The sequence below is a fragment of the Oncorhynchus nerka genome, linkage group LG7 (assembly GCF_034236695.1).
Source record: "Oncorhynchus nerka isolate Pitt River linkage group LG7, Oner_Uvic_2.0, whole genome shotgun sequence".
NCBI classification, from domain to species: Eukaryota; Metazoa; Chordata; class Actinopteri; order Salmoniformes; family Salmonidae; genus Oncorhynchus; species Oncorhynchus nerka.
In genome coordinates this window covers 1076064-1089596 of record NC_088402.1, presented here as the reverse complement: position 1 = coordinate 1089596, position 13533 = coordinate 1076064, and the positions used below count along the sequence as shown (strand labels likewise).

The 13533-nt window shown below is 41.9% G+C and overlaps 1 protein-coding gene across 1 annotated transcript in view; it reads left to right on the top strand.

Annotated features, from left to right (window-relative positions):
- Positions 1-6003: 6003 nt before the first annotated feature.
- Positions 6004-13533, top strand: part of LOC115132665 (neurocalcin-delta A-like) — an 88729-nt gene continuing 81199 nt past the window's right edge. Inside the window, exon 1 of the mRNA XM_065020027.1 lies at positions 6004-6169. The gene's annotated coding sequence lies outside the window, so the exon portion shown is untranslated. The remainder of the gene's footprint in view (positions 6170-13533) is intronic.

The following is a 13533-nucleotide window of genomic DNA, read 5'->3' as shown; positions in this document are numbered from 1 at the left end:
ATGACCCATTCCAAACATCACTAAAACAGCTGGCAGGTATGCACAAGGAGGCAAAGAAAACATTTCTAAACGCAACAATATACATTCCTGTCATCAGCCAATCACCTCTTCTTACTCCACAGCAGAAGAGAAACCTTAAGCTCATTAACGCTTACATTACCACTAACTTCCCAACGCTATTAGAGATCCCACAAGACACATTTCACACAACAACAGATCTCATACACTGGACATCCACCACAGCAGACCTCATCTTTCAACACTGGTGTAGACAGTTACATTTACATTAACCACAAGCCACAGTCTGGATAGAAATAACTTTTTCTTGCAATCTCTCTCCTTCCCCAATAACCAGTGCAGATCCCCCACCAAGGGGAGCAGCGGACCGGTCAACAACTAATATCATGAATCTTTCCAAATCCTTCATACCCACAGCAGCACAGGTAAAGCTCCTGGAGAGAGGGTTGACATTCATCCCTCGCCCAAACAAATTTGATTGGGAGGAACTTCAAAGGGACACCCACAAATACCATAGAAGACTTAAACTGTTGGACTATTTTGACTACAACACAGATGACAATCACCTACCATTTACTTTACCATCTACCTGGGAACCTAAAACCTCCCAGATAGATGGTAGAATCAGGAGACTAATTAGAATGGACAAGAACACACTTCTACTTTACCATCTACCTGGGAACCTAAAACCTCCCAGATAGATGGTAGAATCAGGAGACTAATTAGAATGGACAAAAACACACTTCTACTTTACCATCTACCTGGGAACCTAAAACCTCCCAGATAGATGGTAGAATCAGGAGACTAATTAGAATGGACAAAAACACACTTCTACTTTACCATCTACCTGGGAACCTAAAACCTCCCAGATAGATGGTAGAATCAGGAGACTAATTAGAATGGACAAGAACACACTTCACAACCATCAGACTCACACAGATAGGGAGGATAACCTCACACACGTAGAAACAGGCAATGCAACAACTTAAAAACAACCCACACATCATCATTAAACCAGCAGACAAAGGTTCAAAAATAGTAATACTGGATAAACACCAATACATGTATGAAGCCAACAGACAGTTATCAAACACCAAACATAATAAACAAATAGAAAACAGTATACAACCACAGACACAGACACAGCTAAGGACAATAATAAAAAGACTCTACGACCAACACTACATCACAGCAAAACAACGGGACTTTCTCTACGGTACAGACACCCCACGACCTAGACTATTCTACTTACTGTTAAAAGTACACAAGGAACCGGAGACATGGACAATTCCCTTTGAAGTTCCTCCTGGCAGACCGATTGTCTCAGACTGCAATAGTGAATCCTACAACATCTCACAATATATAGATCATCACATCAACCCTCTCTCCACAAGGCACCCCAGCTTCCTCAGGGACACCTACCACTTCATGGAGAGGATTGGACCCATAGTTGTTCCCTCCCATACACACATATTCACGATAGATATTGATAGCCTATACACCAACATAAATACAGCAACAGGAATACAAGCAATTAGAAATATCTTTAAGAGATACCCAGACAACACTAGACCGGACAAAGAAATATTACAACTATTAGAAATCAGCCTGACTAGTAATGACTTCTTATTCAATGATCATTATTACCTGCAGGTGGAGGGAACAGCTATGGGCAAGAAATGTGCACCTGCTTACGCCAATATATACATGGCTGAATGGGAGAGAGAGGCACTGGCCAAGTGTCCATATCAACCCACTTTCTATTACCGCTTTTTAGATGACATAATAGGAGCCTGGCCCCACGACATCCAGTTATTCACAGATTTTATAAACATTCTCAACGGTCATCATCCATCCATCAAGGTTAAATACACAATTCATCCGCAAGAAGTCAACTTCTTAGACACAACAGTTTTTTTCAGTAATAACAATCAATCACAGAAAACACTACACACTAGAGTTTACTTTAAACCAACAGACACACATGCTTTACTTCATAAACACAGTTACCATCCTAAACATACATTTAAGGGAATAATAAAATCACAAATTATACGGTTCTACAGGATATCATCTTGCAAGCAAGACCTGGATTATGCAATAAATACACTATTCAATGCACTTAGAAGAAGAGGATATTCAAAACGATTTTTAAGGACCATTAAAAACAACACATTGGCCGCCCTCCCTCCCTCCCATTCATCCAACACTCACAGACCACAGCAAATCATCCACCTCTCTTAACCTTAACCTCAATCCTACTCCTAACCTTAACCCCTCCCCAAACCTCACGCCTAACCTTAACCTTTCCCGTAACCCCACACCTGACCTTAACCTTTCCCCAAACCTCACGCCTAATCCTAACCTCTCCCCAAACTTCACGCCTAACATTAACCTTTCCCGTAACCTCACACCTAACCTTAACCTTTCCCGTAACCCCACACCTAACCTTAACCCCTCCCCAAACCTCACGCCTAACCTTAACCTTTCCCCAAACCCCACGCCTAACCTTAACCTTTCCCCAAACCCCACGCCTAATCTTAACCTCTTGCCAAACCTCACGCCTAACCTTAACCTTTCCCTTAACCCCACGCCTAACCTTAACCTTTCCCTTAACCCCACGCCTAACCTTACCCTTTCCCCAAAACCCACGCCTAATCTTAACCTCTCCCCAAACCTCACGCCTAACCTTAAGCTTTCCCTTAACCCCACGCCTAACCTTAACCTTTCCCTTAACCCCACGCCTAACCTTACCCTTTCCCCAAACCCCACGCCTAATCTTAACATCTCCCCAAACCTCACGCCTAACCTTAAGCTTTCCCTTAACCCCACGCCTAACCTTATCCTTTCCCTTAACCCCACGCCTAACCTGAACCTTTCCCTTAACCCCACACCTAACCTTAACCTTTCCCCAAACCCCACACCTAATCTTAACCTCTTGCCAAACCTCACGCCTAACCTTAACCTTTCCCTTAACCCCACGCCTAACCTTAACCTTTCCCTTAACCCAAGCCTAACCTTAACCTCAACCTTTCCCCAAACCCCACGCCTAACCCTAATGTGTACCATTACCCTAACCAGGGTTCTCATCCTAACTTAATCTCTATCTCCCTCCCTCACCCTAATCCTGACTCCCCTATGGAAAGTGATCTGCACCAATCACTAAACCGAAACACTTCCCTGTCTCTTCTCCCTTGTCATCAATACTCAATCAACAGACAACTATCATCCCCCTAGTAACCACATTCTCACATAGAATTAGACCCCTACATCAATCAATCAAACACAACTTCTCTACAGTTCAGCACACTTACATACCACTCAAACCATACAGAATCATTTCAGCATTTAGAAAGAACAAACATTGAAAGGACCTCCTCACCAAAGCAAGATTCAGCCAGCCACCACAAGACCTCAAACCTCACAATCTCCATTTCCGACAGATAAAGTTCCATATAAATATACACAGCCACACATCAGCACCAGTACAAGAATCCTATTCATTGAACACACATAACGCCATTTATATGGCCTGAACGAGAGGTTTTAGAAAATGGGTTTTAACAGACAGGAAAATGGATGGAGAAGAACATGGTTTTATTCATATTTTATTTATACTCTCTATATATTTATGTTTTGTTTGGTTTTAGTTTGGCACTTCCTTTTTTAGGTTTTTCCTTTCCTTTAACAAAACAATAAAACCAATTAAATGCACAATATGGCGTTTAGGTTCATATTTAACAACACTATGGTTGAATGAATCTCTCACCACATCGACTTCTGCACTGCCACCCAGAAAAAGAGGCAACTTGGAGCTTACCTCAGTTTAATTTATGATCCTAGGACGACATCTACGAGCCTTTTTAAGTACTACACCTATTATATCAGATCATCAGAAATGGGAGGGATAAACAGGAGATAGGCCTGTGCACCGTAAAACTAACTAGTTGAAACGAAACACAATTATATTCAAAACCTAACCCTAACCCGAACCCTAACCCCCTAACCCTAACCATAACCCCTAAATCAAATCAAATCAAATCAAATCAAATTTATTTATATAGCCCTTCGTACATCAGCTGATATCTCAAAGTGTTGTACAGAAACCCAGCCTAAAACCCCAAACAGCAAGCAATGCAGGTGTAGAAGCACGGTGGCTAGGAAAAACTCCCTAGAAAGGCCAAAACCTAGGAAGAAACCTAGAGAGGAACCAGGCTATGTGGGGTGGCCAGTCCTCTTCTGGCTGTGCCGGGTGGAGATTATAACAGAACATGGCCAAGATGTTCAAATGTTCATAAATGACCAGCATGGTCGAATAATAATAAGGCAGAACAGTTGAAACTGGAGCAGCAGCACGGTCAGGTGGACTGGGGATAGCAAGGAGTCATCATGTCAGGTAGTCCTGGGGCATGGTCCTAGGGCTCAGGTCAGTTGAAACTGGAGCAGCAGCACGGCCAGGTGGACTGGGGATAGCAAGGAGTCATCATGTCAGGTAGTCCTGGGGAAAGGTCCTAGGGCTCAGGTCCTCCGAGAGAGAGAAAGAAAGAGGGAAGGAGAGAATTAGAGAACGCACACTTAGATTCACACAGGACACCGAATAGGACAGGAGAAGTACTCCAGATATAACAAACTGACCCTAGCCCCCCGACACATAAACTACTGCAGCATAAATACTGGAGGCTGAGACAGGAGGGGTCAGGAGACACCTAACCCCTAACCCTAACCCTAACCCTAAACCCTAAACCCTAACCCTAACCCCTAACCCTAACCCTAACCCAAAACCCTAACCCAAAACCCTAACCCTAACCCCTAACCCTAAACCCTAACCCTACCCCCAACCCCTAACCCCTAACCCTAACCCTAACCCTAAACCCTAAACCCTAACCCTAACCCTAACCCCTAACCCCTAACCCTAACCCTAACCCTAACCCTAAACCCTAACCCTAACCCCTAACCCTAAACCCTAACCCTACCCCCAACCCCTAACCCCTAACCCTAACCCTAAACCCTAACCCTAAACCCTAACCCTAACCCCTAACCCTAACCCTCAACTGTTGTTTTACTCTTACAAGGCTTGCAGACTATTTTTAATAAATTTTTACTTGCAATGATCCTGATATGTGGTTATTTCACTTACTTCAGTTGAATACACTGTTACGAATGTTGGCAAAATGACTAACATGTAAAATGTAAATGTGTAGACCACTGCTGTACATGTCACATGATGATTCATTACACATGAATAAAACATAACATTAGGAATAACCCCACTACCACACTTCCAATGTCTGCAGGCCTTTACATGACTCAGCAGGGCACAATGGCCTGGTTTCCAAAAGCTGTCCATTAAGAAACAGTCGCTCCATCCAACCTGACTCCCAGCTAATCAGCCTGTGTACTTTGACTTCCACTGATCTGTTTAACTATAGCATGTCCTCCAATGGGAACAGACATCTGCTCTCAGCTGTAGGACAGCCGATCTGCCATGAGGATTCATTATAGCCTTACTGTTGCACATTGGAACAATTTAAATAAAACATCTCAATGCATTGAAGATACTTTGTAGCAGGACACTTTTACAAAATAATTGTTCCCTGATTAGTTGATTTTGAAAAATAATCTGTAGGCTATATTTTTACTAAAATAGAATCAGTAGTATAGTTTTAAAGGTAAGATAACATGTAAATGAGTTAAATTGGAAACATTTCGAACAGAAAATGGTTCATGTTTGTTATGTTTTTTCATAATTTGTTTACTGAGTCTTGTGTGAAGTTTTATTTTCTTGTTTTTTTTTCCTGACCACCAGTGACAGACAGAAAACCCCATTGAAGTGCTGGGTTCTAGTTGCCAAGGAAACGCAGGTTTCCATTGGCCTGTAGAGTATCATGTGACCTGGGGCTTTGACATCATAGTGGGAGGGGCTAATGTTCAGCCCCTGGGCTTAGCAGAATGTTCAGGGCTATGAGAAATCTATTGGACAGTGAGTTGAAGCTGCCTGACTGAGCCACTCCTTCTCTCTTTTCCCTGCCTGCTACCTGTTGCTGTTTCAACTTTTAACCCCCAACCGTCCTCCACCAAAGTTCCTGAAGCTGCAGCAACTCGCATACCATACATGGACTACTAGAGAGTCTTCAACAGGACAGCAAGTAACGTAAGCAAAGGGCTGATTTCTTATCTGCTGTTTCCTGTGTCTATGTCTCCTTTATCTGCTGTTTCCTGTGTCTATGTCTCCTTTATCTGCTGTTTCCTGTGTCTATGTCTCCTTTATCTGCTGTTTCCTGTGTCCATGTCTCCTTTATCTGCTGTTTCCTGTGTCTATGTCTCCTTTATCTGCTGTTTCCTGTGTCTATGTCTCCTTTATCTGCTGTTTCCTGTGTCTATGTCTCCTTTATCTGCTGTTTCCTGTGTCTATGTCTCCTTTATCTGCTGTTTCCTGTGTCTATGTCTCCTTTATCTGCTGTTTCCTGTGTCTATGTCTCCTTTATCTGCTGTTTCCTGTGTCTATGTCTCCTTTATCTGCTGTTTCCTGTGTCCATGTCTCCTTTATCTGCTGTTTCCTGTGTCTATGTCTCCTTTATCTGCTGTTTCCTGTGTCCATGTGTCTGTCTGTCTGTCTGTCTGTCTGTCTGTCTGTCTGTCTGTCTGTCTGTCTGTCTGTCTGTCTGTCTGTCTGTCTGTCTGTCTGTCTGTCTGTCTGTCTGTCTGTCTGTCTGTCTGTCTGTCTGTCTGAGTTGGGTGTCTGTCTGTGTTCTGAGTTACAGCCAGGTGCTTTCCTACTGGGTTTTAGTTGCAGCTGTGCTTTTCTACTGGGTTACAGTTGCAGCATACCCTTTTATCATGACTCTCAGTTCATTTTATTAATTTATTTATTTCACCTTTATTTAACCAGGTAGGCTAGTTGAGAACAAGTTCTCATTTGCAACTGCGACCTGGCCAAGATAAAGTGTAGCAATTCGACACATACAACAACACAGAGTTACACATGGAATAAACCAAACATACAGTCAATAATACAGTAGAACAAAATAAAACAAAACGTCTATATACAGTGAGTGCAAATGAGGTAAGTTAAGGAAATAAATAGGCCATGGTGGCGAAGTAATTACAATATAGCAATTAAACACTGGAATGGTAGATCGGCAGAAGATGAATGTGCAGGTAGAGATACTGGGGTGCAAAGGAGCAAAATAAATAAATAAATACCAGTATGGGGATGAGGTAGGTAGATAGATGGGCTGTTTACAGATGGGCTATGTACAGGTGCAGTGATCTGTGAGCTGCTCTGACAGCTGGTGCTTAAAGCTAGTGAGGGAGATGTGAGTCTCCAGCTGCAGACATTTTTGCAATTCGTTCCAGTCATGGACAGCAGAGAACTGGAAGGAAAGACGACCAAAGGAGGAATTGGCTTTGGGGGTGACCAGTGAGATATACCTGCTGGAGCGCGTGCTACGAGTGGGTGCTGCTATGGTGACCAGTGAGCTGAGATAAGGCGGGGCTTTACCTAGCAGAGACTTGTAGATGACCTGTAGCCAGTGGGTTTGGCGACAAGTATGAAGCGAGGGCCAACCAACGAGAGCGTACAGGTCGCAATGGTGGGTAGTGTATGGGGCTTTGGTGACAAAACGGATGGCACTGTGATAGACTACATCCAGTTTCTTGAGTAGAGTGTTGGAGGCTATTTTATAGATGACATCACCAAAGTCGAGGATCGGTAGGATGGTCAGTTTTACGAGGGTATGTTTGGCAGCATGAGTGAAGGATGCTTTGTTGCGATATAGGAAGCCGATTCTAGATTTAATTTTGGATTGGAGATGCTTAATGTGAGTCTGGAAGGAGAGTTTACAGTCTAACCAGACACCCAGTTATTTGTAGTTGTCCACGTATTCTAAGTCAGAGCCGTCCAGAGTACATTACATTAGGACTCGCAGTTCATTACATTATGACTCTCAGTTCATTACATTATGACTCTCAGTTCATTACATTATGACTCTCAGTTCATTACATTATGACTCTCAGTTCATTAGATTATGACTCTCAGTTCATTACATTATGACTCTCAGTTCATTAGATTATGACTCTCAGTTCATTAGATTATGACTCTCAGTTCATTACATTAGGACTCTCAGTTCATTACATTATGACTCTCAGTTCATTAGATTATGACTCTCAGTTCATTAGATTATGACTCTCAGTTCATTACATTATGACTCTCAGTTCATTACATTATGACTCTCAATTCATTACATTATAACTCTCAGTTCATTACATTATGACTCAGTTCATTACTTTATGACTCTCAATTCATTACATTATGACTCTCAGTTCATTACATTATGACTCAGTTCATTACTTTATGACTCTCAATTCATTACATTATGACTCTCAGTTCATTACTTTATGACTCTCAATTCATTACATTATGACTCTCAGTTCATTACATTAGGACTCTCAGTTCATTACATTATGACTCTCAGTTCATTACATTATGACTCTCAGTTCATTACATTATGACTTGGTTCATTGCATTATGACTCTCAGTTAATTACATTATGACTCTCAGTTCATTACATTATGACTCTCAGTTCATTAGATTATGACTCTCAGTTCATTACATTATGACTCAGTTCATTACATTATGACTCAGTTCATTACATTATGACTCTCAGTTCATTACATTATGACTCTCAGTTCATTACATTATGACTCTCAGTTCATTACATTATGACTCTCAATTCATTACATTATGACTCTCAGTTCATTACATTATGACTCTCAGTTCATTACATTATGACTCTCAGTTCATTACATTATGACTCTCAATTCATTACATTACACATAAGAGTCATTGGACGAAGGCTTCTTCTGTAGGGAGGTTTGTTAATTAAGATCCCCGACGCTCAGTCTGAACATTAACACCCATCACTTGCTGTACGGTGTTGGAAGCATGGGGACCTTATCTTTCATATAAGCAAAAAATACTACTAATAAAAACCAAAAGGTTAAATTGATACACACATTTCTAGGGTTAGTGTTCCCACACAGCCATACATCCATGTTACAGCGCTGGTTGATGGGAAACAGATGGAAGACAAGAGGGACCACCTGTGCTAATTAGTTACATTGACGACAGAAAGTATTCACACTACTTGACTTTTTCCGCATTTTGTTGTACTACAGCCTGAATTTAAAATGGATTCAATTGAGATGTTGTGTCACTGGCCTACACACAATACCCCATAATGTCAAAAAAAATTGAAATGTCAAATTAATAAAAAATGTAAAGCTGAAATGTCTTTGAGTCAATAAGTATTCAACCCCTTTGTTATGGCAAAATTAAACAAGTTGCATGGACTCACTGTGTGTTAATAGTTTTGAATGACTAACTCATCTTTGTACCTACCGCACACATACAATGACCTGTAAGGCCCCTCATCTCTGTACCGCACACATACAATGACCTGTAAGACCCCTCATCTCTGTACCGCACACATACAATGACCTGTAAGACCCCTCATCTCTGTACCGCACACATACAATGACCTGTAAGACCCCTCATCTCTGTACCCCACACATAAAATGACCTGTAAGGCCCCTCATCTCTGTACCCCACACATACAATGACCTGTAAGACCCCTGTGTGAGAGCTGGATGACCTCGTCACTGTACCCCACACATACAATGACCTGTAAGGTTCCTGTGTGAGAGCTGGATGACCTCGTCACTGTACCCCACACATACAATGACCTGTAAGGTCCCTCATCTCTGTACCGCACACATACAATGACCTGTAAGGTCCCTCATCTCTGTACCGCACACATACAATGATCTGTAAGGCCCCTCATCTCTGTACCGCACACATAAAATCACCTGTAAGATCCCTCTGTTGAGCAGTGGATTTCAAACACAGATTAAACCACAAAGACCAGGGAGGTTTTCCACTGCCTTTTGAAGAAGGGAACCTATTTATTTTACCTTTATTTAACTAGGCAAGTCAGTTAAGAACAAATTCTTATTTGCAATGACGGCCTAGGAACAGTGGGTTAACTGCCTGTTCAGGGGCAGAACGACAGATTTGTACCTTGTCAGCTCGGGGTTTTGAACTTGCAACCTTCCGGTTACTAGTCCAACGCTCTAACCACTAGGCTACCCTGCCGCACCTATTGGTAGATGGGTCCAAAAAAATGCAGACAATAAATATCCCTTTGAGCATGGTGAAGTTATTAATTAGGCTCAGTCACTACAAAGATACAGGCGTCCTTTCTGACTCCGTTGACGGAGAGGAGGGAAATCCCTTAGCGATTTCACCATGAGGCCAATAGTGACTTTAAAACACTTACAGAGATTAATAGCTGTGACAGGAGAAAACTGAGGGTAGATCAACAACATGATAGTTAACTCCACAATTTAACATTTTTTATTTAACCTTAATTAACTAGGGAAGTCATTTAAGAAAAAATTCTTATTTACAATGATGGCCTAAACCGGCCAAACCTGGACGCTGGGCCAATTGTGCTCCGCCCTATGGGACTCCTAATCACGGCCGGTTGTGATACAGCCTGGATTCAAACCAGGGTGTCTGTAGTGACGCCTCTAGCACTGAGATGCAGTGCCTTAGACCGCTGCGCAACTCGGGAGCCCAATACTAACCTAAATGACAGAGTGAAAAGAAGGAAGCCTGAACAGATTACAAAAAATTCCAAAACATGCATCTGGTTTGCAATTCATTTTTTTTTGTCCTGAATACAAAGCATTATGTTTGGGGCAAATCCAACTCAACACATCAAGGAGACCGACTCATGGTGGTGGCTGCATCATGTTATGGGTGTCATCGGCAAGGATTAGGGAGTTGTTTTGGGATAAAAAGAAAACGGAAAAGAGCTAAGCACAGGCAAAATCCTACAAAACCTGGTTCAGTCTGCTTTCCACCAGACACTGGGAGATATTCACCTTTCAGTAGGGCAATAACCTAAAACACAAGGCCAAATATACACTGGAGTTGCTAACCAAGGCGACATTGAATGTTCCTGAATGGCCTAGTTACAGTTTTGACTTAAATCGGCTTGAAAATCTATAGCAATACTTGAAATGGCTGTCTAGTAATGATCAACGATCAGCCTAACAGAGCGTGAAGAATTGTTTAAATAATAACATGGAAATATTGTAAAATCCACGTGTGCAAAGTTCTTAGAGACTTACCGAGAAAGACTCACAGCTGTAATCACTCTTAGAGACTTACCCAGAAACACTCACAGCTGTAATCACTCTTAGAGACTTACCCAGAAAGACTCACAGCTGTAATCACTCTTAGACTTACCCAGAAAGACTCATAGCTGTAATCACACTTAGAGACTTACCCAGAAACACTCACAGCTCTTAGAGACTTACCCAGAAAGACTCACAGCTGTAATCACACTTAGAGACTTACCCAGAAAGACTCACAGCTGTAATCACTCTTAGAGACTTACCCAGAAAGACTCACAGCTGTAATCACTCTTAGACTTACCCAGAAAGACTCACAGCTGTAATCACTCTTAGAGACTTACCCAGAAAGACTCACAGCTGTAATCACTCTTAGAGACTTACCCAGAAACACTCACAGCTGTAATCACTCTTAGAGACTTACCCAGAAAGACTCACAGCTGTAATCACTCTTAGAGACTTACCCAGAAAGACTCACAGCTGTAATCACTCTTAGAGACTTACCCAGAAAGACTCACAGCTCTTAGAGACTTATCCAGAAAGACTCACAGCTGTAATCACTCTTAGACTTACCCAGAAAGACTCACAGCTCTTAGAGACTTACCCAGAGACTCACAGCTGTAATCACTCTTAGAGACTTACCCAGAAAGACTCACAGCTCTTAGAGACTTACCCAGAAAGACTCACAGCTGTAATCACTCTTAGAGACTTACCCAGAAAGACTCACAGCTCTTAGAGACTTACCCAGAAAGACTCACAGCTCTTAGAGACTTACCCAGAAAGACTCACAGCTGTAATCACTCTTAGACTTACCCAGAAAGACTCACAGCTGTAATCACTCTTAGAGACTTACCCAGAAAGACTCACAGCTGTAATCACTCTTAGAGACTTACGCAGAAAGACTCATAGCTGTAATCACACTTAGAGACTTACCCAGAAAGACTCACAGCTGTAATCACTCTTAGAGACTTACCCAGAAAGACTCACAGCTGTAATCACTCTTAGACATACCCAGAAAGACTCACAGCTGTAATCACTCTTAGAGACTTACCCAGAAAGACTCACAGCTGTAATCACTCTTAGAGACTTACCCAGAAAGACTCACAGCTGTAATCACTCTTAGACTTACCCAGAAAGACTCACAGCTGTAATCACTTTTAGAGACTTACCCAGAAAGACTCACAGCTGTAATCACTCTTAGAGACTTACCCAGAAAGACTCACAGCTGTAATCACTCTTAGACTTACCCAGAAAGACTCACAGCTGTAATCACTCTTAGACTTACCCAGAAAGACTCACAGCTGTAATCACTCTTAGACTTACCCAGAAAGACTCACAGCTGTAATCACTCTTAGACTTACCCAGAAAGACTCACAGCTGTAATCACTCTTAGAGACTCACCCTGAAAGACTCACAGCTGTAATCACTCTTAGAGACTTACCCAGAAAGACTCACAGCTGTAATCGCTGCCAAAGGGGATTCTAACATGTATTGACTCAGGGGTGTGACTACTTACAATACCAGACACACCTACTCATTCAAGGGTCTTTCTTTCTTTTTACTATTTTCTACATTGCAGAATAATAGTGAAGACATCAAAATGATTAAATAACACACATGGAATCATGTAGTAACCAAAAAAGTGTTAAACAAATCCAAATATAATTCATATTTGAGATTCCTCAATGTAGCCAGCCACCCTTTGCCTTGATGACAGCTTTGCACACTCTTTGCATTCTCTCCTACTTCTTCACCTGGAATGCTTTTCCAACAGTCTTGAAGGAGTTCCCACATATGCTGAGCACTTGTTGGCTGCTTTTCCTTCCCTCTGCAGTCCAACTTAACCCAAACCATCTCAACTGGGTTGAGGTCGGGTGATTGTGGAGGCCAGGTTATCTGATGTATTTGTCACTTGCGCCGAATACAACAGGTGTAGACCTTACTGTTAAATGCTTACAAGCCCTTAACCCACAATGCAGTTCAAGAAATAGAGTTAAGAAAATATTTACTAAATAAACTAAAGTAAAAATTTTTTTTTTTTAAATATGTAAATAAATTAGCACAAGAAAATTACATAACAATAACGAGGCTATATACAGGGGTACCGAGTCAATGTGTGGCAGTCAAGTTAGTCAAGGTAATTTGTGAGGTGGCTATGCATAGATAATAAACAGCAAGTATCAGCACTGTAAAAAACAAATGGGGGGGGAGTCGATGTAAATAGTTGGCCATTTGATGGCCATTTGATCAATTGTTCAGCAGTCTTATGGCTTGGGGGTAGAAGCTGTGAAGGAGCTTTTGGTCCTAGACTTGGCA